At 44.2% G+C, this 27,999-nt stretch overlaps 1 long non-coding RNA gene across 1 annotated transcript; it reads right to left on the bottom strand.

The window, feature by feature from the left end:
* Positions 1-17,446: 17,446 nt before the first annotated feature.
* On the bottom strand, positions 17,447-21,846 carry LOC122230588. Its single transcript, XR_006207580.1, has 2 exons — positions 21,431-21,846; positions 17,447-17,767 (listed from the first exon to the last, which is right to left on the bottom strand). It is a non-coding gene; the product is annotated as an uncharacterized LOC122230588 (long non-coding RNA).
* Between the last annotated feature and the right edge of the window lie 6,153 nt (positions 21,847-27,999).

The raw sequence follows: 27,999 nt of genomic DNA, 5'->3' as shown, positions 1-27,999 counted from the left end.
TCAAGAGACCGTCTCAGCACCTGGGGCCCAACGCTAGCAATTCTGATGTGATAGGCTTGGAGTGTGGGCTGGGCAACTGGACTTTTTAAACCTCCGCAGAGCATTCTCAAGTGCAGACAGGGAGGAGGAGAAGTACCAAGTTCAGAAATTCTACCAGCGTTCTTCATGGCCTCAAAACGAGGAGAGGTGAGTGGGGCTCAGGACTCTATAAACACAGACCCTTATAACTAAATGCAAAGTTAATTTGGAAAAGTTATTCACAGTTTAAAATACTTGAATGGGATTCTGTGTTCTTTTCAGCCTGTCAGTCCTGGAACTGAAATTCCTGACAAGCAGGAGCAGCCAGAATATTCAGTTGGAAATATGCTAGCCCTGCGCAACCCCATTCAAGGCACTCAGCCTCATGTGCCTAAGTGTGTGCGTGCCTGCAGTGCCCACGACAGCAAAAGATCAACAAAGGAGGATGTGGCAGTCAGCCTCTAAAACGGCCCCAGGGGGATCTCCCTTTTGGTGTTCAGGCCCTGTTTGCTCCCTTTGTACGTGGGCGGCGGGAGTTGGTGACCAGCTTCTAGCGAATAGAAAATGACAAAGCAACGGGATGTCACTTCTGAGATTAAGGTTACAAGACGACTGTGACTTCCATCTCTCTCTGCCTCAGAGCCCTTGTGAGGAAAACAAGCTTCCACATTGTAAGTGGTCCCGTGGGAGGCCCATGGGGCAAGGAACTGAGGTCTCTGGCCAACAGCAAGGTCCTGAGGTATATAGGTGCGCTGGGCCAGGGCCCTTCTCCAGTCAAGCCTGCAGGTGTTTGTAGCCTTGTGTGAGAGCCTGAGTCCTTTGTGTGACCAAAACTCAAGAGCCACACAGCATCACTTCCACTGGGTTCCTCTGTTTGGAGCAGTGGGAAGCCACCCGGGTCAAGGGGAGGGAAAACAGAGTCCACCGTCTCAGTGGAAGGAATGTCAGTCTCATTGTAAGAATATTCGGGATGAGATACACACACGTGTATATATGTATATGTATATTTATGTATCAACACGTGTACATACATACACATGAACATATCACTGCGTGGCTCTGAACCCCCTGAAGAACTCTCCAGATCACAATCAGGGTCTGGGTGTGAGACAAAACAGCTCCCACAGAGCAGCTCCTTCCACCACCACCTTCTGGATTATATTTTTATAGTTGTCCATCTTTGCAAGATGCAGTCAGTCACCAAGTATTTGTACTCCTATTTTACCATTACTGTCATCATTAGCATGGCATCCCCACCACTGGGGTCCCGGGGAGAGACGAGGAACAGTATTCCCGGCATAGGGCTTTGGAGCAAGACACATCTGGGTTGGAATCTCCGGTCTACCCTATATACTGGTTCAACCCTATTAACAGCAATCTCTTGGAGTCTGCTTCCTCCTTTGTAAACATGGGGATTGTAATACCTACCGGTGGGGTTGTTGTGAGCATGCAGGGAATCTATGAAGCATCTAGTTCATCATCAGAGCGAAAGAATGCCAGGGTCAGTCAGGAAATGCCCTTCCTTTGGCTAGGAGAGAGGAGAGCTGGGGCTTTTTTGGTCCCAGCTCTCCTACAGGCTGCCAGGGAAATGCCTGAAGCCTCTTGGGGCCTGGGCTAACTGTGAACGTAAAGGGTTAAGGTCTGAATTCAGAAGCAAAGGGTGGAGGGGAAGGCAAGGCAGGAGCTGGGGCCGGGCACTATTAGCATGCAGCTGGTAAATGCTGCCCACTGATCCAGGCTCAGCTGTTACTCCTCCCAGAGCCAAAGGAGAAGGATGAAAAACAGCGGGCAGGACTGTTGGTAGAAGGGGTCTCTCTGTGGGAGCTGTTCCATCTCGCACAGCCCTGATTTAAATCCGAGGAGCAGCCCCTGGAGGGGGGTTTGTGAGCCATGCAATGCTAATTAGCTGCATTGTTATATTTTGTTTTCAACATTAGAGTCCCTCTAGTATTGGAGCACTTCTTTCTCTTGCAAAAATTTTAAATCTTGCTCCTGTGTCCAGAGGTCTCTGCCAGCATCTCCGGGCAGAGGGGCCTGGAAGTAGAACCTGCAGGATTTTCTGGGGAAGATTTGGATGGAGACTGGTTTCAGTCAAGTGAGAAGTTGCTAATACACCATAACCAGAATCTTCTTTCGATTTTTCATCCTATTGAAACCACTCCTTCAGCTTCCTGAGTTAGCTTATGTTTTTAATGGCTAAGTTGTTTTTTTTTTTTTTTTTTAATGAAAGGGGTGGGGACAGGGGGTGGGGAATCAATAAAGTAAACGTTGAGAGACTGGAAGCCCCGTGAAGGGGCTGATTAGCTTATGCCAAATTCCCTGCAAAAGCAATTCCAGAAAATTCAAGCTTTCTCTGCCAAATGCCTGGACTGTCTGGGAGCCAAGAAGGAAAGGAGGGACCAGATGTGAGAAATCTTGGCAGGGAGCCCTGGTTGGTTGGGCAGAACCAATTTTCCCAACTTGATCTGATCCCAGAGAGGATCGGGTGATTCAAAAGCTAGTCAGGAAGACAATTGTTCCAAGGCCTTCTGGGTTACTCATAACTCATGCCCTGACTCACCAACCTGGACCCTCTCCAGGTAGAGACAGAGTGAGAGGCTCAGGGTGAGCCCACAGAATGGCCCGCCCAGCCAGAGGCAGACCCAATCTAGACAAGGACTGCGGAATCGGAATTTTTGTCTACAGGGCAAAAGATGCGTGCAGTTTATGAGGCTGGTGGTAACCTTCCTATTCCTGGAGGCTGAGTTGAGAGGGAGGCCCATGCATTCCAATAACCAACTGGAATTCTCAAGTGGGTGTAACTTGGCTGTTCCTGATTGGGGCAGTGGGGACTTTAAGGCACAGGAAATAAGAGCATGGCCAGGTAGCTCAGTGACTCAGGACGACAGTGAGATGCTTCAGACCTGTCATGTGACTACTAGAAAGGTGACTACAAATACGCATGTGACTCTTATCTGTGGTTCACGTTTTGTTTCCTTGGAAGCACTACTTTAGACACATTCAAGTCTCATCTCTCCTAAGGCAGAGTGATTGAGAACATGGGCTCTGGACCCTGACTGCTCAGGCTGAAATCCCTGATCTGCCCTTATCTGGCTGCAAGACCTGGTTAAGTCACATAGACTACCCGTGTTTTGTTTTCCACATGTCTAGGATGGGACTAATACTAGCATAAAGGTGGGGAAAGCTTGACTGAGAACATGGACGTGAAGCACACAGAAGAGGGTCTACAGTAAGCATTTCATACATCGTTGCCTTCGTTATTATCTACACTTCCAAGTTTCCCATAAAACCAAGAAGCAGACAGGGAGGAGTCGGGGATAACGGGGCATGAGATTGTTGCTCCTGGGATCCATCTTCAACCCACTGGTCTCTCCATATTAACTCGTGAGAAGAAGCATCCTCTTCCCATGGATTTCATTTACGAATTTGGAAACCACAGTCAGAGAGGCAGACTTTCTTAGTAAAGACCGAAGAAGTCAGCCAGCTCAGAATGAGACACTTGGCGTTCTGCCTTGAAATGGGAGGCCGCGGGTTCAAGTGCAAAGAAGATTTGACTCAGTATCAGAAGACGACCCGGGTCTAAATCCTGTTTACCCTAGTAAGAGTCTTAACCTTTCTGGGCATCAGATGCCTCACCTGTACACAAAGCTGAGTACCCTCCAGTTCTCTACATCGATCAGAGAGTCTACAAGGTTTTCATCAATATCTACTCTATACCTAGCACTGTGAGAACAGTAAGTATCCCACAAGGAATTTCCAGGCCAAGAGGGAAGACATGTAGCGATTAATTACGTAGATGCAACACACACACACACACACACCCCGAAAAATGGGAAAGAAAAATATAGGAAGCTGGGTAGGATCATACCAGTTAAGGAGTCCTAAGTTGGAAGAATCAGAGAGGGCTTTTCTGCATATGCTGGGACACCATGTGAAGAGAGAGGTGGAAAGCCTCGCAGGCAAAGGGAAGAGAGTAAGCACAGGCTTTAAGGTGCCAGAGACAGAGAGAAAGGCTGAGCAGGGAGAATGCATGAAGTGTGGAAGCATATTGGTTAATTTTATATGTCAACTTGGTTAGGCTAGGGTGGCCGGTTGTGTGATGCTAGACCCGCAGTCTAGATGCTGTGACAGAATTTGAGGCGTGACTAACCTTTAAAATCAGGGTAAAGCAAATTACCCTCCATAAAACAGGTGGGCCTCGTTCAATCAGTTGAAGGCTTTACAAGCAAAAACTGAGGTTTCCTTCTCCAGAGCAAACTCTGTCTGAAGACTGGAACATAGAAATCCTATTGGCAGGGCCATGCTCCAGAGAAGAATCTAATCCATTTTTTTTTAGTTTCTGGAATTTCTGGCAATCCTTTGTATTCCTTAGCTGGTATACATATCACTCCAATCTCTACCATTGTTCTTAGATGGTATTCTCCCTGTGTATCTGTATCTTTTCTGTACTTAGAAGGACACCAGTCATACTAGATTAGGGTTCACCCTACTTCATCATCTCAATTTGATTACATCTGCAAAGACCCAACTTCCAAACAAGATCACATTCACAAGCCCCAGTGGTTAGGACTTGAACATATCTTTTTGGGGCACCACAGTTTAACCTACAACACAGCGTATCAACTTTTTTAGGTAAAATGGTACCCCCTATTTAAGGACCCCTTTACCATTCTCCAGAAATCATCGTTTAAAAACAATAAAAGTACAATCATTTAGGGGCTCAAAACCTCATAGAACTTAACCTGCCTCAACAATATCGAAAAGGTGGACTTTTGATAAAAACTCTGATGCCTGTCTTAGCTGAACTTCCCTTTAATGAATATTAAAACAAAGCCTTTGCAATTTTCGTACGTCACTGAACAAACAAACGGTCCTCTTGTTTCTGAATCAGCAACATTGTAAGTGATTCGATGAGGCACCAGCCAGGTCTGGGTGTGCTAATTAGCCCGGAGACATGTTTGCTGTAAACCCTTAGGCCTTGGTTGAAAACTAAACAGTAGGAAGATGCCTCAGAGTTTCCTTCCGTTTCGACAGGGAAGGCAAGTTTCGTCTGTTTACTCCTGGGTAGCTCGTGCTATACTCTGCTTCTCTCCCTCACAGCCTTAAGGTCATCTATCTGCGGAGATTTTCGGCATCTTTTTAAAACCTCACCTTCGGTCTGCTTGAAGAATTTTACCAGAGAGTAAAATAAAGTTTTATTTTTCCACATCACCAACTAAGTTTGGTTTTTGTTGAAATTAACCTAAAGGCTTCGTCTATATTCTCTCACGTAATCCTCACAATGACTATCATTTGGCTATCAGTATTAGCCACAGTTCTAGACGGGTCGCTGTTAGACCTGTAATTTGCTCTTGGTGGCTTGGCCAGGGAGTGGCAAAACTAGTAGTTGAACACAGGCCTGCAGGACTTTACTCCTCACCCGATCATTTGACTTTACTGCCTATTCCTCTATTCGCAAAGTCTCAGCTGGCGGCTCATGGACCTCACCCATCCCGTAGAGGAGTCTTGGGCAGTGATTTTTTTTTTTTTTTTAATTTTTTGCCAAGGTTTTTACATTTTATCTTTTAGGTGATCTCCACACCCAATGTGGGACTCGAACTTACAATTCTGAGATCAAGAGTCTCACATTCTACCCACTGAGCCAGCCCCTTCTAGCCCATTCTAATTCCTATTTTCTCACACTGTTACTTTATACATTGATGTTTCACTCAAGAGTGCATCTGATTTTTGCCTGTCTCTCCTACATTCGAATGCCAGAGTTTAACATCTTTTCCTGTTTTTCTCCGCTTTAACCATTTCAAGACCTTGTTGGATGTGAAGCACTACGTATTTCCACCTGAATTCTATAATTTGTAATTACCAATAGAGTTACAACCACTCCGGATTTGTAGATATGTTCACTGGTTAGAAAGTATTTTAATTTTCGGGGCGCCTGGGTGGCTCAGTCGGTTGAGCGGCCGACTTCGGCCCAGGTCATGATCTCGCGGTCCGTGAGTTCGAGCCCTGCGTCGGGCTCTGTGCTGACAGCTCAGAGCCTGGAGCCTGTTTCAGATTCTGTGTCTCCCTCTCTCTGACTCTCCCCCGTTCATGCTTTGTCTCTCTCTGTCTCAAAAATAAATAAATGCTAAAAAAAAAAAAAAAAAAAAAAAAAAAAAAATTTTAATTTTCTCATAGATGGAGTGGCTATTTTTACCTGATTAATCTGTTATATAACAATCTACCTCTCTAGCTACATTTTAAAGGACAAGACAGGAACTTGGGGAATATCTAGCCAGTTTTTTTTTTTTTTAAGTTTATTTTGAGAGAGAGAGGAGAGAGAGAGCAAGCTAGCGCACACACAAGGAAGGGAAGGGGAGAGAGAGAATCCCAAGCTGGCCCCGCACTGTCAATGCAGAGCCTGACACAGGGCTCCATCTCACGAATGTGAGATCATGACCTGAGTCCAAATCAAGAGGTAGAGGCTCAACCAACGGAGCCACCCAGGCGCCCCTAGCCTATGTGTGGATTAAGTAGCTACTGTCCCACACAAGTGGGACTTTTACATACAAAGATATTTAGCCTGTGAAAATGAATAAAAGGAAACCTCATTTAAAGTGGAGTCAGGAGGCCAGAAGGGGGAGCCCTCACACCCCACCACAAGTCCTCAAATGCTGAAGCAACAGGAAGAGAAGGACCTTGCATTCCCCACAGGAAGAAGCACATCTACGCTTCACTACCCCACCAGGAGAAACAAAGATTTTCTCCTTGCCTGGCAACAGCCCAGCCAATGAGAGACCGTCACAGCTCAGCCAATGAAAAGCCATGAAACTTAGTACTCCCAGTTTATTCCGGTGGACTTAAGAGGCTCTCCCAATACCTCCTTTTTTTTCATAAAAGAATATTCCTTTCCTTTCCAGATTTGCCTATGGTTTTGTCATAGCTTGCATGTCTCAAATTGCAGCTCTCTGCTATTCCCAAATAAACCTGTTTTTGCCGGTAAAAGAACTGACAGTTTTATTTTTAAGGTTATCATACCTTATACAACAATCTTAAATATGGCTGGATATTGGGAAACTGGTGTGAAAGTACTCTTTAAGCTTGTGGAGTTGTCTTTTCAAGCCCACCCAGGTGGAACCAAGCTTGGACTCTTCAAACTGTCTCCCCACCCAAGGGAGAGCAAGAGTTCACCCAAGGAGAATAAGAATTCGGTTTGATGCAGTTTAAAAATAAACAACTCAGGGGGCACCTGGGTGGCTCAGTCAGTTGGCTGTCTGACTCTTGATTTCAGGGTAGGTCATGATCTCATGATATCGAGCCCTGCATCTGGCTCTATGCTGACAGCATAGATTGGAGATTCTCCAATCTTGGGATCGGGATTCTCTCTCACCCTCTCTCTCTGCCCCTTCTCCACGCTTGCTCTCAAAATAAATAAACATTTAAAAAATGAACAATTCACCAGTTCCAAGATTTCCTGCTTCCATAATACCAAATGCCTTACACCAACTAGAGCATTATCTGTGTGTTATACAACATGGTGTTCCATATTAGCTATCTGTAGGTTTTGTAACAGGTTGACTATTGATTACCGGGTTAATCCATGTGTGAAGGGTTATCTGGAAAGCCCTAAGTTCTAAAAACCCTTCTCAGAATGAAACGGTCTTTGAAAGCCATGACAGTGATGTGTGGAAGATAAAATGTTCAGGCATCTACACAAGGGGCTCAGGGATCCCTACAAATACCAAGAAAAGTCCTATGATCAACCCCATCCAGAGGAGAAGTCATGCTTCATAACTGCTGTCAAGTTCCCAGCTAAGGGGTCTTCATTTCCTTCATAAGTCCAGTCATATTTCGACAGGGCTCTGAATGAAAGTTACTTCCAAAATTTAAGCCATGTACTTTTCCTTGCCAATTACATTTAAAAAATCAAACCAAAGACTAATCAGCTTCTTCCCTTGACAAAACACATTTAATATCTCATTAGCTTTGGAAAGTTTCACAGCAAATTGGCATTAATGGACACTCTAGAAAGAGCATTATTGTCTTTCCGTCTAAATAGCTACTGACACTCTTGGTTCTTCCCATTTTTTTTTCTTTTTGGACAGTATACTCTGCACAGTGGCTTTATAAAAACAGAGTGAGGGGTGGTATTAGTTCACCTGCTTCTCTGCATCTTGAAGCTGAGATAGACAAATGGGCTGACAGACCACTGCATTTCCTTTCGCTGCTTTGTCTTCAAGGGATACTGTGGAAAATTAACTTGAAATATTATCAAGAACCTTTTTTGCTCCTTTTAATTCCAGGTAAAGGAGTTATGCCTCAATGTACTGATCCATTTAAAATACCTGACTCCATTCCACAGTTGTCAGATGAATAGTAATTGCTTAGCAATAACTCTTGCACACACAGCCCTTGCAAAATAAAACCACTGTGAGGAGATCACGATTTCAGAGATTCCTTCCAATCTAGGTATGTCCATCCAGTGGAAGAACACGACTACACTTTAAGAAAAGGTACTGAAAGACTCTTATCTAAAAAATAGCAAAATGAACAGTAAGAAATTCCAAGTTAGGGCTGGAATGGAGAGAAACCTTCCAGGGTTAGGGTACGGTTGTTGTTGTTGGTTTTTTGTTTTTTTTTTTTAATTCTCATATTGGCCACTAGAGGAGAATCATCACAGGTTTGGGAACCACTAGGAGAAACCCAACAGACCAACCCCCTATCACCAGATCGGATGGTGTCTACACTGTCTTCATTCAATTTAATTCACAAGTTTTTAGCAGGCTTTAATATGTCTGTATCACCACGTCTGTTGTTGTAAAATTCTTTAGAGAACGGCAGATGATGCTCTCGGTCATGCATTTCAGCAAACTGTAATTCTTGGAAGAGGTGGGTGATGGAATTCAGCTTCCACCGGAGGAAGATATAAGGAAATTCTGCTGGGAGCAAGTTGCTACAGTTGTAAAACTGGTTGCCAACACTGTCTTTTATGGTATCCAATGCCTATGCAAAACTCACAAGATAAATTTCTACTTAAATTTGGAGGCAGGAAAAATTTTGTCTTTCTAAGCAGTCGTGTGTGCTTGCTTTTCATGTATAAAAGAAACTGTTTACAATCTAAAGCTAAATTTACTATAGAAGCACAATAATAAACTACTCCAGGGGTGCCTGGGTGGCTCGTGTCTGACTTCAGCTCAGGTCATGATCTCACAGTTCATGAGTTTGAGCCCTGCATTGGGCTCTGTGCTGACAGCTCAGAACCTGGTTTGGATTCTGTGTCTCCCTCTCTCTCTGTCCCTTCCCCACTCGCACTCTCTCCCAAAAATAAACATTAAAAAATTTTTTAAGAAAATAAACTATTCCAGCTATTTGGCAATGCCTGTTTTTTTTTGTTCATTTTAACTTTCTTATTATTTTTATAACCTATTTTCATAGGATTTAATATCATGAGCCATCTCTCCCTCCCTTTTTTGGCATACAGGACTACATTTTAAAAATTACTCCAATTAAAACAAGTTACCACTATACACCTATTAGGAGACTAAAACTTGCAACTTTTCTGACCACAATGTTATGAAAGTAGAAATCAACCACAAGAAAGAATCTGGAAAGAGCACAAATATATGGAGGTTAAATAACATACTACTACACAATGAATAGGTCAACCAAGAAATCAAAGAATAAATTAAAAATTACATGCAAACAAATGAGAATGAATACACAATGGTCCAAATCTTTGGGATGCAGCAAAAGTGGTCCCAAGAGGGAAATTTATAGCTATACAGATCTACCTCAAGAAGCAAGAAAAATCTCAAACAACCTAACCTTACACTAAACAAGTCAGAAGAACAAAACCCAAATCTATCAAAGGAGGGAAAGGATAATGATTAGAGCAGAAATAAATGATATAGAAACTAAAAAAAAAAACAGTAAAACAGACCAGTGAAACCAGGAGCTGGTTCTTTGAAAAGATCAACAAAATTGATACACCTTTAGCCAGACTCATCAAAAGAGAGAGAGAGAGAGAGAGAGAGAGAGAGATCAACAAATAAAATCACCAATGAAAGAGGAAAAGTAACAACCAATACCCCAGACATACACTTAGAATATTATGAAAAATTATAGGTCAACAGATTAGACAACTTAGGAGAAATGGAAAAAGTCCTAGAAACATATAGCTCCACCAAAATGGAAGCAGGAAGAAATAGAAAATTTGAACAGACCGATTACCAGCAATGACATTGAATCAGTAATCAAAAAACTCCCCAAAAACAGAAGTCCAGGACCAGATAGCTTCACAAGCAAATTCTACCGACCATTTATTTGTTTTCTGCCAAACATTTAAACAAGATTTAATATCTACTCTTCTCGAACTATTCTAAAAATAGAAGAGAAAGGAAAACGTCTAAATTCATTCCATGAGGCCAGTATCATGCTGATACCAAACCAGATAAGACACCACAAAAAGAGGACTATAGGCCAATATCTCTCATGAATATAGATGCAAAAATTCTCAACACAATATCAGCAAACTGAATCCAACAATACAGTAAAAAATCATACAGCAAAATCAAGTGGACTTTCTTCCCAGGATGCAAGGGTGGTTCTATATTCATAAATCAACCCACGTGATACATCACATCAATAGGAGAAATGATAAAAACCATACAACCATTTTGATAGATGCAGATTAAGCATTCAACAAGGTACAACATACATCATTCACGATAAAAACCCTCTGCTAAGTAGGTCTTAACAGAACATATCTCAACATAATAAAGGCTTTATATGAAAAACCTGACAGCTAACATCATATTCAATGGGGGAAAACTGAAAGCTCTTCCCATAAGGTCAGGAACAAGACAAGATTGTCCACTCTCACTAGTTTAAAAAACAATTTTTGTGTAAGTTTATCTATTTTGAGAGAGATAGACAGAGCATGCAAACAGGGGAGGGGTGGAGAGAGAGGGGACAGAGGATCCAAAGCAGGCTTTGTGCTGACAGCGAAAGCCCAATGCTGTGCTTGAACTCACGAACCGCAAGATCACGACCTGAGCCGAAGTCAGATGCTGAACCAACTGAGCCACCTAGGTGGCCCTGACTACTTTTATTCAACACAGTATTGGAAGTCCTAGTGCAGCAGTCAGACAACAAAAAGAAATAAAAGGCATCCAAACTGGTAAGGAAGAAGTACAACTCTCACCATTTGCAGATGACATGATACTATATATAGAAAATCCTAAAGAACCCAACAAAAAAACTACTAGTATTAATAAATAAATCAGTTTATCAGGATGCAAAGTCACAGATACAAAATTAGGGTACAGAAATTTGTATATTCCAATACAATAATAATGAAGCAGCAGAAAGAGAGATTAAGAAAACAATCCCATTTACAATTGGCCGAAACCAATAAAATATCTAGGAATAAACTTAACCAAAGAGGTAAAAGACCAATAGTCTGATAACTATAAAACACTGATGAAAGAAACTGAAGGTGACACAAAGAAATGGAAAGACATTCCATGCTCATGGACTGAAGAATATTATTAAAATGACCATATTGCCCAAAGCAATCTGCACATTTAATGCAATCCCTATCAAAATACCAACAGCATGATTCAAAGAACTAGAATAATCCTAAAAGTTCTAAGGAACCGCAAGCAACCCCAAATAGCCAAAGCAACCTTGAAAAAGGAAGAACAAAACAAAGTATCAGAATCCCAGATTTTAAGATACACAAGTTGTAGTTATCAAAATAATATAATACTGGCACAAAAATAGATACATAGATGAATAGAACAGAATAGAAAACCCATAAATAAACCCATGATTATATGGTTAATTAATCTTCCACAAAGGAGGTAAGAATATGCAATGGGAAAAAGACAGGCTTTTCAACAAATAGTGTTGGGAAAACTGGACAGCTGCATACACAAGAGTGAAACTGACCATACACAAAAACAAACTCAAAATGGATTAAAGACCTAAATGTAAGACCCGAAATCATAAAAATCCTTGAAGAGAGCACAGGCACTAAAGTCTCTGACATTGGTTGTACCAAGATTTTTCTAGATAGGTCTCTGGAGGCAAGAGAAAGAGATGCAAAAGTTAGCTATTGGTATTACTTCAAAATTATAAGTTTCTGCACGGTGAAGGAAACAATCAACAGAACTAAATGGCAACTTGCTGAATAGGAGAAGATATTTGCAAATGACATATCCAATAAAGGGGTTAGTATCCAAAATATGTAAAGAACTGATACAACACCCACAAAACAAATAATCCAATTTAAGAAAGGGCAGAAGATATGAACAGACTTATCTCCAAAGAAGGCCTACAGATGGCCAACATCTTGTGTCTCCAAGAAAAAATTATACAACATCACTTTTTCAATGTTTATATTAGAGAGAGACAGAGAGTGAGTGAGCAGGGGAGGAGCATAGAAAGAGGGAGACACAGAATCAGAAGCAGGCTCCAAGCTCTGAGCTGTCAGCACAGAGCCCAGTGCAGGGCTTAAACTCACAAAAACTGTGAGATTATGACCTGAGCTGATGTCAGATGCTTAACTGACTGAGCCACCCAGGTGCCCCTCAACATCATTTATCATCAGGGAAATACAAATCAAAAGTATAATGAAATATCACCTCGTGCCTGTCACAGGGCCTAAAATTAAAAACACAAGAAACAAGTGTTGGCAAGGAGGAGGAAAAGGAAGCCTCTTGAACTGCTGGTGGAAATGCAAACTGGTGCAGCCACTGTGGGCAACAGTGTGGAGGTTCCTCAAAAAGTTAAAAATAGAACTGCCCTACGATACAGCAATCATACTACTATTTACCCCAAAAATGCAAAAACACTGACTCAAAGGGACGCATGCATCCCTATGTTTATAGCAGCATTATTCACAATAGCCAAACTATGGAAGCAGTCCAAGTGTCCATCGGTAAATGAATGGATAAAGGTGTGGTATATATACACAAAGGAATATTAGGCCACAAAAAAAGAATGAGGTCTTGCCATTTGCAAGCTAGAGAGTACAGTGCTAAGTGAAATAAGTCAGTCAGAGAAAGACAAATACATTGGATTTCACTCATATATGGAATCTAAGCAACCAATGAGCAAAGGAAAAAAAGAGTGAGAGAGACAAACCAAGAAACAGACTGTTAAATATAGCGAACACATGGATAGTTACCAGCAGGCAGGTGGGTGAGGGGATGGTGAAATAGGGGATGGGGATTAAAAAGTACACTTACAATGATGAAAAAAGTAACTTACAAGTGACCAAAATAAAAAAAAATAAAAAAAAAACGGACAGTACCAATTGCGGGCAAGGATGTGAAGCAATGCAACTCTCATCTGTTACTGGTGGGATTGCACAATGTCACAGCCACTTTGGAAGACAGCGATAGTTTCTTACAAGGCTACACACAGGCTTACCACGTAATCCAGCAATCATGCTTCTAGCAATTTACCCAAGGGATCTGAAAACTCCAGTCTGCATAATCACCTGCATGTGAATGTTTACAGACGCTTGACTCTTAATTCCCAGGAATCGGAAACAACCAGGATGTCCTTCAATACGAGAACGGATGGGCAAACTGTGGTATACGTATATTGCTCAGTGATAAATAACGAGCTACCAAGCCACAAGAATGCATGGATGACTTTTAAGTACATGTTGTTAAATGAAAAAAGCCAGTTTCAACAGACCACATGGTTTATCACTCCCATTTTTTAAAGTTGATTTATTTGAGTATTTTTGAGAGAGTGCGCTGGGGAGGGGCAGAGAGGGAGAGAGAGAGGGACAGAGGATCCGAAGTGGGTTCTGTCCTGATAGCAGACGGTGCTTGAACTTATGAACCGAGAGATCATGGCCTGAGACAAAGTTGGACGCTTCACCAAGTGAGCCAACCAGGCACCCTTAGGACTCCCATTATATTAAACTCCAGAAAAGGCAAAAATAGAGAAGTAAAAAAGATTAGTGGTTGTCAGGGGTCAGCGGGAGGAAAGGAGGATTGAATGGGTGGAGCACAGGGGACTTTTGGGGGGGGCAAAACCATTCCATATGATACTAGAGTGGTGGATACAGGACACTATTTGTCAAAACCCACAGATCTTTATAGCACAAAGAATGAACCTTAATGTATGCTGCAAACAGATCCCCTAGGAAGCTGGGAGATCCTACGATAGAATGCAACAAAACAAATTATATTACATATATATGAACAACCCCACTGAAGGAGTGAGGGACCTAAGTAACTTTGGAAATGACTGGAGTCTGCAAGGCTAAAGGCAAAAGAAACTGTCCATGAGCGCTGTTCTCTAATAAGGTTGTTTCTATGGCGGTGGGGGGGGGGGTATAGGTTAACCGTGGGTTAATGTATATATATTGCCATACACGCATATTGGAATTGAACATTAAGTAAGCGGATAGCAGGTGGAGGGATCCATCCATCGGAGTGGGGAGGTTAGAATGTTCCATGCAGCAATGGATTAGGGCTGATAACAACAGCATGAACTCACGTTTAGCTTCATACAGATACACAGGTTTGTATATTTGCTCCTTGTTCTGTCAGCTAAGAGGGCCTAGAAGCAAAGTTACCCTAGTCCCAACAAACACTCCTAGCACCCAAATCTTGGTTTCTTCTTCTTTTTTTTTTTTTTTTTTCCAATTTCTTTACATGTTTATTGACTTTTGGGAGAAAAACAGAGTATGAGGAGGGGAGGGGCAGAGAGAGAGGAGACAGAGACACAGAATCTGAAACAGGCTCCAGATACCCAGGTGCCCCCCCCACCCCCCCAAATCATGGTTTCTAGTATTATTCCCCAATAAAAGGAACTAGAGCCCTTTGGTTCTTCTAGGACTGGGGCCGAAAATATACAAGATGATCTTGGAACATCTAGAAGGCCAGAAAGTAAGGAAGTGCTAACCCAAAACAGTACAATCCCGTGAGGAGAAGGGGATGTCAAATGAACACAGGAGCCAACTGAAAGAGCTCCCACTGGCCGAAGCTGAAACAATTTAAGAAAATATGGTAGTATTATTGGCTTATTACCCAAAACATAAGTTACATACCCATGAGTCTATACTGGTACAAATAAACGACTGAATAAATAAATGAATGGGGGAGACTAGAGAATCTTTCATGAGGAGGAATTTCAACCATTTTATGTCAATACTCTACCCTGAAGGTCTGGAGCATAGTCTCCCATTCCTTAAGTATGGGCTGCACAGAGTGGCTGCCTTCCAAAAAATATAGTATGGAAAGGAGGGGAAAAGGTAACTCTACCGTTACTGTTGGGGGAACCTGACAAACACTGCCTCAAGCCAGGCACCACAATGACAAAATACTATCATGTTGACAGTACAACCTTGATAGGATGGGAGAAAATGGCCCTTCACCTCTGAGGTCTTCACCCCCTCAACACAGAACCACAGTACAATCGTGGGAAAAACGTCAGGCAAATCCCAATCGAGGGATATTCTGCAGGATCCCTGACCAGCCCTCCTCAAATCTATCAAAAAACGAAGTCTGAGAAGTCATCGCTTCCAAGAGAAGCCTAAACAGACAACTGAAAGTAACATGGTATCCGGGATGGAATCCTGGGACGGAAGAAGGTAAGTAGGTAAAAATAAAGGAAATCTGAGTCAAGTGTGAACTTTTGATAATAACGTATCAATATTAATTGTAATCACTGCACCCTGCTGAGGTAAAACGTTGAGGGGGATGTTGGTGCCAGGTATGTGGAAATTCTCTGTACTACTGTCACAATAGTTCTAGATGATTTAAAATTAAAAGTTCAGGGGCGCCTGGGCGTCTCGGTCGGTTAAGCTTCCGACTTCAGCTCAGGTCGTAATCTCACTGCTCATGAGTTCAAGCCCCATATCGACCCAACTGCTGTCAGCGAGGAGCCTGCTTTGGATCCTCTGTCCCCGTCTGTCTCTCTGCCCTTCCCCTGCTCACGCTCTCTCAAAATTAAACATTTAAAAAAATTAAAAGTTCATTACAATGGCGCACACACACACACACACACACACACACACACACACACACACACACACACCTCTCCAGAGCATGGACTTGTGTTTCAGAGGGGAAACTTGCAGGCCCACCAGGCAAACACCTGGAGTAGCTGAGGCTCTGAGCAGAGTCTGTGGGGGTGGAATTCAGACACCTCACAGTGGTTCAGAAAAGAAGTTCTACTCTCATCTGTTCAAGGTGTCAAGCCACGACTTCTCATCCATTTCCAATGGGCAAACCCATGCCGCAGGGAATCCTTGGAATTTCACCCAAGGGAGAAGAAACTCCTCAGAGAAAAGAATTTTGGAATCTGACGTTGTCCCTATCATGCAACAGATCTGGGGGAAAATGGTACCACCCACGGAGAAGCGTTTTCTGTCTGGCTGGCAGAGCCTGCCCCCGCCTTCATCCCTGAGGTGGGACCCTGGGGAGAGCAATGAGGTCCCAGCGAAGGCACCTGTGGATCACACCCCAGGGAGGTGGATCTAGATACCCTGCTGGGGTGGGCCTGAGAAGCACCTTGAGGCCCACAGGCCCACGGAAAGGAGCAGGCCTGTAGGAAGGAGGTGCCGTGTCGCTAGGCCTTCTGATTTTTCATGCAAAGCCAGGCATTCCAAATGTCGTATGCAATTACAGAAACTTTTTTTTTTTTTTTTTTTTTTTTTTTGCAACTGCAGAGCTTTTAAATGTAGGCGACTCATTCAACTTCTTTTTTAAGAAAGCACTGTGCTGGCTAAACAAAACACATCTGACGGCCTTACTCAGCTGGTGGACCCCCAGTCTGTGACCTCCGAGAAAGGGGAACTCTCTTGATAGTGCTTAGGTTTCAGAATTATACATTTAAAAGCCAGGACGATGGAACCTGCATGTTAACCACTAGCCACTGGGATGTGTGGCTATTTAAATTAAAACTAATTTAAATTGTATATAATTAATTATTAATATAATTAAAATTTGACTTCCTCAATCACACTAAGCCCATTTTAAGCACCCAACAGCCTTTTCCATCATGGCAGAAAGTTCCATCGGACAGTGCTAAATATATAGGACAGATTGGGACAATCGTCAAAGTTTGAATACAAGGTATGTATTTGGTAACATGCGTCCATATTAAATTTCCTAATTTTGATCCATATAACATAGTTATGTAAAACAATTTTTTATCTCTGGATGAATATGTGGAAATACGTAAGGGTAAAGCAGACAGGAGGCCTGCAACTTGCTCTCACATAATGTAGAAAGAAAACATATGTACTTAGGTCAGTAATGCAAATGTGGCAAAACCCTAATAACTGATGAACCTGGGTACTATTCTTGCAACATCTCTGAAAATTTGAAATCATTTCTGAAGTTAGGGTGAAAGGGGGGAAATGGAGGGGAAAACACACACACACACACACACACACACACACACACACACACACACAAACTCCAGGGAAGCCAAGAAAGTTACCATGTTGACTTAAACAAGGGGTGGTCCTCAACTGTCCATGGTACACCCCATCTCATGGCCTTCCTCGGGGTTTCCTCACACACATAATTATCCCACACGTTTCCTCCGTGGCCCTTCAGAACTTCTCACTTCCTTCGTGGTGCCTTCATGCTCACTGGGCAAAGTGTCCCCAGTCCCAGGAAACTGCATTCTCCGTTTACAGGTTGACATGATCATTACTGGACACCTCTTCTGGCTCAAAGTAAGGTATGCCCGGCTCTAGAGCCCTTCTCTGGCCCCTCACTGCTCAGTGTTTCACCTGGAAGAGTGGAGCACAACAGCGTCTGTCCTCAGCTGTAGCCCAATTGGTTTTACACATTAATTCAAACCGGGCAGTGCACCCAGAGGTGTTCATGGGACCAGGCTGTCACCACCTACCCACCTAAGCATCGCAGCTGTAAGAGCTTTTTTTAAAAAAATTTTTTTTTCCAGTTTATTTTGAGAGAGAGAGAGAGAGAGAGGGAGAGAGAGAGAGAGAGAGAAAATGAGAACACAGGCAAGGGGCAGAGCGGGAAACAGAGAAACCCAAGCAGGCTCCAACAGTACAGAGCCCAATGAGGGGCTCGAACCCATGAACGGTGAGATCATCCCCTGAGCCAAAACCAAGATTCCAACACTTTGCCAGCTGAGCCATCCAGGTGCCCTGATTTAAGAGCTTTTTTAAACTGGTATGCAGTGGGGCTCCCGGGTGGCTCAGTTGGGTAAGGATCTGACTTCCCCTCAGGTCAGGATCTCGCGGTTTGGGAGTCTGATGCCCGCGTCGGGCTCTGGGCTGACAGACAGCTCAGAGCCTGGAGCCTGCTTTGGATTCTGTGCCTCCCTCTCCTTCCCCCTCCCCCACTCGTGCTCAGTCTCTTTCTCTCAAAAAAAAAAAAAAAAAAGTAAACGTTAGAAATTTTTAAAAATTGTTTCGTGTTTACATCTTTATGTACCATCTTACTCAAATGTGTAATTGCAGTAATATACGTGCATTTCATTTCAGTGCAATGGTTTTCTTTTTCCTCTTTTGCTTCTAACTTCCCGCAACACCTTTCTCCCTTCTTTTGGCTTCTACCCAGGGTGCAGCAAGTCCTGCTACCCTTGCTTCCATCCTGGCCACAGAGACCCCAGCCTTGGGCACATACAGTTGTCTGTCCACATTCCCTGGCATTGGGAGGGGAAAGGACCTGTGGTGCCAGAACACCCTCAGCTGGTTTTCTACGGAATCCTTTCACTCTAAGAGCACCTGAATGTTCTTAACCTTTGTTCATTAGCAGGGCACTGGGTGCTGTTGTGGTCATAGATGTTGCATGGTTATTTTAACTGAATTCAGCAAACACTTCTTGAGAGCCTACTTTGGGATCCAGGCACCCTGCCAGGTGCGGCTGATAGAATCCTCATCAATGAGACCTTGCCCTTGAGGAGTTCCCAGGTGGCAAAACCCAGAACTATGGAAGGTGCTGTTTTTTATCAGCAGTGCCGGGGTAAACCGGGCATTGTGCTAGAAGCTTGAGCTCATTTGGGGGAGGGCACCTGCCGTGACTGCAGCATGCCTTCTCTGCGAGCAGAACCTCTGACATCTTAGATGTTGCATCCTACCCTGTACATTCTTCAAACTTTCATCTCACATGTAGCTCCTGTTATACTCTCAGGCTCCCAGACTTGTTCTATCGCCCAACTAAGAGGCAGTTTCAAGTTCAACCAATTGAGTCCAAAACAAAGCATCCAAGAGAGGAATGCACCTGCTCCCCAAAGCCCCTCTCTGTATAGACAGAATTCATTTATTGCTCATCTGGTTCTTCCTTCACGAGAGACCCATGCTTGTGTCTCAAGGCAGCTCTCTTTTTCAGGGTTTTCTATTAATCCCTCCCCATACCCACTTCCAGGCTTGGAAGGTATGGATAACTCAACACTTCTTCCCTGGGCATTCAAGAAGCACCTTGGGCAAGGCATCAGATAAAACCCTCCATATGAGTGATAAGCATTTTCCACACCAGCTCTGCCAGCAACAGCTCAACTACACAAGAAGTGACAGTGACTACATAAACACATCCCACTACACCCAAATTAAATGTGTCTCAGCTTTCCTTCCTCTTGGCAGAATTTCCAACAACAACCGTGGACCCTCCCTCCACACCCCGCTCTTGACAGGAGGGCAAGTCAGAAAGGAAAGAGATAGGCACCTTAACCTCCGACACTAAAAATAAATCTTACTTTTACGAAAAAACAGAAACACAGCAAAACATATGCTGTGAATGCCCCCTGCGTCCTTCCCAGGGCCTCCTAGGGCCAGTGAGGGCCTCTGAAGCCCAAGCTTCAGTAGCTTCTTGGCAAATCCACCTCTGCTCCCATCAAATATTTTGAGCCACTCTAGAAAATCGCTGAGCACTTCCTGCAGAGAGCCCTGGATTTGAGAAAGCTCTCTCTGGGGAGTGTGTTTTTGGGATCCTTCTTTCCTCCAGGACATATTGATGTATCCTCAGTTACAGGCAAGTGGAACAGCAAACTCTTTTAGGTTCCCAGGGCTCAGACCGCGTTGACCAACCATTCAGCTTTGCCCGTCCCAGTTTTAGCTCCCCCAGTCCCACATGCCAGGAAACCCCCTCCATCCCAGGAAAACCAGGATGGCCAGTGGCCCTGGTGTGGGCTCTCAGAGGAGGCACAGAGCAGTGGCAACTTGACAACAACACAGACTTGGGGACTGCACCCATGCCTGCCTGCCTTCCTGGCACAAACCTGCCACATCCCGACCTGAGAAGGAAGGGAAACCGGCTCTAATCAACTTAAAGGAATTTTTTGAAAGAAGAAATTCCTCTTTCTCTTCTACCTTGAAATCGGAGACCTTGGGTAGGGGCATCTGATTTGCTAAGCCAAGCTACGTGTCCGCAAATGCACAGTGGGGTCAAGAAGGCAGCTTAGAATTCATCCTTTTTGGCTGTAAAGGGAGGTGGACTGTTGGGACTTCCAGACACATACAGTGACAAATTCCCCAAACTTGGGAAGGGGACACAGGTAACAGCCAGCCAAAGAAACCACGAAGTCAAAGACTAAGAGTTTGTTGTACACGCATCCAGCATGAACGAGCAGGGCAGAGAGTGGAAGGAAGCTGTGCATGTCAGCGTTAGCCAAAGCAGGTTTACAAAGAGCCAGCACCTGCCTTACAACCTCAGGGGGGCCATGAGGAGGGACGGAGATGTGGTCTATGTGCTCAGGATCTGTTTGGATGACAAAGAACAGCCAGCGTGGAGGGCTGGTGGCAGATAGGATTGGAACAAGATGGGGTGCTCTAATCCTAAAAACGCTCAAAGGTTCGAAGGCGGGGGCACTGATATTCAGGGGACATGGGGAAAATCACGAGATCTCGGGCTCTAATTCAGGGGCCTGCCAAATTGCTCAGACACGTGAGCTGAGGATTTTGGATCTGGTACATGGTGATAGCGAAACAGGGGAGATAAGACAGGAGAAGTTACATTTTTCTTTCCAAGAAGAGCAAGTGTTAGTATTTTTGCTGCTTTGGGTTTGTCGCCATTTCTCCTCAACCCTACTCTAGGAGCAGTAGCTCAAGTCAGAACCTCAGTGTTTTTCAAAACCCATCTGGCTCGACTTAATCTGTTTTCACACCCAAATGTCCGCTGTTTGCAAGGCCCTCTGGGCTTGACTGCCTGGGTGTATTCCTATCCTTAGCTATTTTAGTTGCACGGATAAGTCACTAGTTGTTTTCAGAAAGCTGTGGTCCAAGTCAAAAACTTGAGCTTTCCAGGGCCTCTCAAGCCAGAGTCCCACCCCTACTGTCTTAGCTCAGTGCTTCCTTCTGGCTGTCTTGTTAGTTTCTACCCTGCACAGGGAGCTCCTTTCCCCAAACATAGGCCTTTTGTTGGGGACAAGACAGGGTTGTTTTCCTGTTGAAATCTGTTTCTTCCCTTCTCAGCTTTTAAAATCTCACCTGTCCTTCCCGTTCCTGCTTTACCGTTTCTTCTCCCCGGAGCCTGCCTGCTCGTGTCCTCCCAGCAGGCAGTCAACTTTCTAGCCTCTGAACTTCAGAGAACTTCACCTAGCCCAGCAACAAAGCAGCGTCTTCCAGCACCTTGAAATCTAGACCTTGCTGTTTTGTAGACAAGAACATAGACCTCATCTGGCAGCAGGTTAGAAATGCTGTATTTTAGCCCCACCCAGATCTGCTGATTCAGAATCTGCATTTTAAGGAGATTCCCACATGACTTGTATTAGACACGAAAGTTTCAGAAGCACTTAAGATCACTGGTCCCCAACTTCAGCTGCCCTAGAATCTCTTGAGGGGAGTTTTAGAACATGTTGACCTCTGGGTCCCGCCCCTAGAGATTGTGATGAAATAATGTGAGATGCCAGCTTGACAAGGGAGAGTTTGATAAACTGCCCAAGTGACCGTACTACACAAGCACAGCAAAGTTTGAGAACCACTGGCTTAGCACAGTCACTCCGTCCTTGTCCCATGGCCCCAGGAAATTCCAGAGCCTCCCATGAGATCTCTGTTCTGAAACCGTCTCGGGCAGGGGTGGGGACGTGGGCACGTCCTCGCCATCACCTCTTTCTCGGGGGTCCTTCCTCATAGCACATGCTGGCACTCCACGGGTTTCGCCACGTCTTTGAATCCCAACCCCCACCCAAAGTAAAATTTGATGCACATGAGACATCTGTGGGCGTGGTCCGCTACAGACCTGGGAACATGGGTGAAGCGGGGGAGGAGTCGACATGACCAAAGTGCCAACAACCTCTAAGAGGAATCGTTTTGTCAGTGGTTAATAAAATGTCTCAATATACTTATGCCTTTATGGACATAATAGCGCTGCCTTGACCTTATAGTTGTAGGGGTATGTTTCTTAACTAGATTCAAGTGCTTTGAGGACAAGAACCGGCAGCCCCAGCCCTTAGCCGGTATTGGTGCTCAACAAGCCGCTACTGAGGAACTGAGTTAATCGCTCGGGATTTAAAAACCCATGCGTGAGGGGTACCCAGGTGGCAAAGTCAGTTAAGCGTCTGACTTTGGCTCAGGTCAGGATCTCCCAGTCCGTGGGTTCAAGCCCCGCATCAGGCTCTCTGCTGTCAGCACAGAGCCTGCTCTGGGTCCTCTATCTCCCTCTCTCTCTCTGCGCCTCCCCTCCTCTCCCACACTCTCTTTCTCTCTCAAAAGCAAAACACATTAGAAAAATAAAATAAAATAAACCAGATGTGTCAGAGGGGCACCAGGGTGGCTCAGTCAGTTAAACGTCCCACTTTGACTCAGATCATGATCTCACCGTTCGTGGCTTCGAGACCCGCGTCAGGCTCTGTGCTGACAGCTCGGAGCCTGGAGCGGGCTTTGGCTGTGTCTCCCTCTGTCTCCACCCTTACCCTCCTAGTGTTCAGTCTCTGTATAAAAACCCTGATCACAAACGCCTACAGGCAAGGAAAAGGAGGCGTCAGACGCAGTTACTAAATCGTAAAGAAGAAAGAAAGTGAAACCTTTGTAACAGACTGTAGGAAGTAAAGTTCTGGGTTACCTGAATGAACAAATGTTAATTAAATATAACACCATTATTAACTGTAACCATAATTAAGGAAGACTACTTCTCATCTGAGTTTGTCGGCAATAAAGTGATCTTGCTAAGCTTTGTGTTCCTTGCCCCAATATACAAACCCATCTCCACATGTGGCTCGCCTGCTTTCGAATGACTGATCATCTTGTTACCTACAGTACTTGAAACACAGGAAAGTGTTAGTGAGCTTAAAACAGTGGTTCTTGGGGCGCCTGGGTGGTTCATTTGGTTAAGTGTCTGACTTCAGCTCAGATCATGATCTCACTCACAGTTGACGGGTTCAAGCCCCACATTGGGCTCTGTGCTGACAGCTCAGAGTCTGGAGCCTGCTTCGGATTCTGTGTCTCCTCCTCTCTCTGCCTCTAACCCACTCACATTCCGTCTCTGTCACTCTCGAAAATAAACATTAAAAAAAAATGTTTAAATGAATGTCACCTGTTTGTATACTCTTTCCACGTGGTTGCCACAAAGCTTAAAATGAGAGACATGGTCCCATTCCATTTCTCTGTGATGGTGCTACTTCCAACATGGCAGTCCAGGAGAAAGATGAACAAACAGGGGGTAGGAGGGGTTGCCTTTGAGGCCAACCGGGTGACAGGCTCTGTGCCTGGCCCCACAACCGCCCTGAGCAGTGAGCTGTATCATCTCCACTTTCCAGATGACAAAGTGCACAGGTTCACAAAGGCTAAGTATCACCAAGAGCCCAAACTACTCAGCTAGGGAGAGCAAGAGCTGAGAGGAGAAGTTACCTTTACTGAATTCTAAAGCACAAAGGTAAGGCCCCCCCCAAGAGAGAAAACCCAGTGGGGAGAAGGTCAGAACCAAGCCACACAGCAACTGTTACAGGACTGAGAGGTGTTCAGTGTAGAGAAGCGAGCTCAGGCCAGACCACAGACACCGTTTTCAAATATCTGAAGGTTCAGCGGTGGTCAGATGGATTCTGGGTAGCTCTTAAGGGAGGAGGACAGTAGGAGGACGAAGTGGTGAGGAAAAATATTTGCAGGGAGATCGAGCAAGAATTTTTCAGCCTTCATAGCTGCCCCAATTCAGCTACCGTGGAAAGCAGGGAGGGCCGGGTGCGGGACAAGACCAGGCAAAGGCTTGGTCACTTGGCCGACTCCCAAACACCGCGATGCCATAGGGTGGTTCTGGAACACGGCTCCGTGGCACGGCCGCATCAGGATCACCTGGTGTTATTCAAAAAGGTCTCCCCGGGCCTACTGAATCGGAATCTCGCTGGGGGGAGGCTAAATGAGTTTTATTTTGAACAAGTGCCTTCACTTACTCTGATGTGCAGCCAGGCTTTGGAGCCACTGGTGCATAAAGGACATCTGAGCATCCATTGGCCGTTTCGACCAGAGGACTTCGCAAGTCTCTTCCAATGTTGAAATTACATTATTCCATGTCAGGTAACGCTTGCCAACAAAATTATGGTCAGTGAACCTGGCAAGTTGAATCATTTCCTTATTTGGTCTGTTTACTCTTTAATGGGAGGATTTCTTCAGCCAAAACAGTAAAGCTGCTAGTCGCCTAGGTTAAGAGAAATGAATTAGATTTTACTTCTTTTCCACTTTTGGCAAGTTAGGCAAGTTCCGGGGTAGGAACACAGTCAAAGACTTATTTTCTCCCAACTCTTCTGGCCAATAGGAATAAGCAAACTTGAGCCCTCATTGCCGGCAACTTATTGCAGACTGGTGAATAAAGTCCCACTTGGAACTTCGGTTGCCTTACTGTAGGTAAGGGTGGCAAAGGGCTGCAATGTTCTGCCTGTGGAATGAGACTGTGTTAACGATTTTCAAGGAAGCAGCTTTCACAAGCTTGATTCATAACACACCAGTGACTAAGAGAAGTAAGTGCCAAGTCCCATCCAGTTGAGGTATTGTTGAGAACACAGCTGGGACAGAGACCGAATCGGAAAATGAGAGCAGAGGAAAACCAGAAGCAGCGAAAAGGAACCAGAAAGAGGGACATTTATTCCTGAGAACGAAATGGATGGCGCTCAGTCCAGAAAGAAGGGAATCTTTGAGGCCTGAATTTAGCTTCACAGGACATCTGAATCACCCAACTCAGGTGCCGCAGGCTTTGCTTTCCTCCTGGTGTGGACCAGAGTGGGAGGCGATCTCAAAAAAAGCGAATCAAGTGGTCACTTCTTTCCCAGAAGGGTAAAGCACAGTTTGTCATTTCGCCGCCCCTTTTTATTCAAGGGTTGCCTGAAGGACAGGTTCTGAAGAAATGAGTAAAGGAGGCGGACATGAGGCCAGGGAAAAAGCAAATGTGGAAGCAAATGTCTTAACTTGATTAAGTTTGAGCCAATAGCTGCTCGGTGAGGAAAAGTCATAAATGTAGAATAAGCAGCTATTGGTTTCGGCTTCTCTATTTCTCCCTAAAGGGTATTACTTTGTTCCTTGTTTCATTCAGCTGTTAAACATGGTCTTTTGAGAACAATATCTGGATTTAGGACGCGTGGAATCCATTTTTTTTTCTTCTAGAACTTCAATAAAGTCATTTGTCTCCACTCTTTCTAGCTTATCATATTTCTGGCACAATTATAACAATTGTTTGATCCTTCCTTCTTGGATACTTTGATTCTGGTCCTCATAGGCCCTTCCAGTTCTATGTTCGGATTATTTCTTTTTAAACATGCAAAGGGACTGCTGTCATTTTGGACTTGTGTCTGCAGTTTGTGAGCCTAGATAAACGACACGTGGACACTTCAGGGATTAAGCATGGGGAATGGCTCAGGTATGCCATTACCAATACATGTTGCAGAAGGTTCCCAAACTAGGGTTTCTGAGAATTTGGATAAACCCAACATAATGTCACTTTTGTTTAAAGAAGTGGTTCTCCAAGTGAGATCTCTAGTGGCTGTGAACTAATCCAAAAGTGCAACTCCTGTCACCGATTTGTATCTGTATGTACCACTCAGCGCCATTTACTGTTCATCTATAATCTTAAAAGAAGCACCATACTGGAGTATGCAGAGAATTATACTTTGTCTTCCCCTAAGAGTTCCAGCTATGACAACATTTGGCATCACTAATTTGACTCATTTTTTTCCTAATGAATAGATTTTATGACCTAGTGTGCATTGTGGTTCAAACGTGAATTAACCACAGCTAAATAAAACATACACCTACGTGCAAGTAACAATTTCCTGCTCTTACCTAGCTGCTGCCTCATAGGGAGGTTGAAATGGGTGGGGCATTGGAGTCCTTTGTTTCAGCCAAATGGTCTGAAACCAGGAAAGTTAGTGAGCACTAGTCTAAAACAATGGGGTATAGGAAAAATAGGGCAGGTTGTTGGAGTCAGACCCATCCAAGGTCAAGCCCTTCTCAGGGTCTCCACCTTCCAATCTGCAGGCTGCAGTTGGACAGGGTCATGGTGTGGAGGGGCTCCTGGGCCTGAGATCCAGCCTGCACTCTGCCAGCCAAGCTCCTTACATTGGGCTGTGTCTACCCTGGGGTGGGAAGGAGGGGAGGGGAAGAGCACGTTTTTTTTGTTGTTGTTGTTGTTGGTTTTTGTGTTTTATTTTAATCTCATGTACACAAAGGCATACAGGCTCCCTGCCTGCAACCCTGGTAGTCTATTTTAGTAGCAGAGTGACTTTAGGAAAATGCTTACCCCATTTTTGTAAGTTTGTTTGTTTGTTTATTTCCTTAAAGCATGAGGGGAGCCGGTGGGGGGAGCTGAGAGGCAGAGAGAGGGAGAGAGAATCCCAAGCAGGCTCCATGCTATCAGTGCAGAATCCCACAAGGGGCTCAAACCCCCAACTGTGAGATAGTGACCCAAGCCAAGATCAAGAGTTAGATGCTCAACTGACTGAGCCACCCAGGTGCCCCAAATGCTCACCCTTTCTGTAGCTCAGGCTTCTCATCTGCACCTGTGGAATAAGTCCTACTGTGCAGGATTGATGGAACATAAGATGATCATGTACGCAAATGACCTGATGCATAGTAATAGCAACCTAGCAAAAGATTATGCTTTAGTCCCAGCCCTGATCTCAAATGGTTTTGTGAAATGGGGGGATGGGACTCCTCCTAACTGAGGTGGCCTGGCCTAGCAACAAATTCTTTAATCTTTGTGGCCAAGTGGAGAGGTCAAGGTCTTTGGAGGCCGAAAGGCAAAAGGGTCAGTCCTAACTCTGTTGCTCACTCACCATGTGACTTTGACCAAGTTAGGAAACTGCTCTGAGTTTCCAGTTTTCCTCATCTAGAAGATGAGTGCAAAAGTTAAGTCAAAGTGCTATTGACAATCTGAAAGGAGTTTATAAACCCAGAATTATAACTGGCACATTTTAGGTGCTTGACAAACTTGAGTTCTTTTCTCCCACCCCTAACCCCTCCTAATCTAGTTACTTGTTGTATTTAGTGTTTACTAAACTCCATCCACACAGAAGGTCAGGCTCAGCCTTCACCAGTGTTCTTTCATTAGGCCAAAAAAAAAAAAAAAAAAAAATTACCTATGGCTTTCCAAGTAAATTTTAATCAAGTTGAATAGCCATTTCATAGACTTAATATATCCCAACAGCCATGTAGGTAAACTGAGTGGAATGAGTAGGAAACAGATACAAAATAGCATACTAAATAGAGAGCTGGGAAACTGTCCTAGATACACTGGGGGCTCAAGTTGTGACAGCAATGTCTCTATAAATCAGCAATGCTGGGACAGCTGGCGATCCCAATGAGAAAAATGGAAATGGAAAAAATGGAAAAAAAACAAGACAAAATGAAATTAGATCTCCACCTCACTCATCCTGAGGAGACTGAACACCTGTATGCGAAAAGCAAAACTTTAAAATATTTTCATAACCTTAGGGACAAGCAAAGATCTCTTAGCAATGACACACAAAAATGCAGAACTCAAAAGGCGGACACATCTGAGTTCATCAAAATGAAAACCATCTGTACTCCAGCAGCATCATGAAAAAGTATTAAAAGACCAACAGCAGGGGTGCCCGGCT

This window comes from Panthera tigris, chromosome C2 (assembly GCF_018350195.1).
Source record: "Panthera tigris isolate Pti1 chromosome C2, P.tigris_Pti1_mat1.1, whole genome shotgun sequence".
Classification (NCBI taxonomy): Eukaryota; Metazoa; Chordata; class Mammalia; order Carnivora; family Felidae; genus Panthera; species Panthera tigris.
The sequence above is the reverse complement of the archived record's forward strand: the minus strand, read 5'-3'. Positions and strand labels throughout refer to the sequence as shown.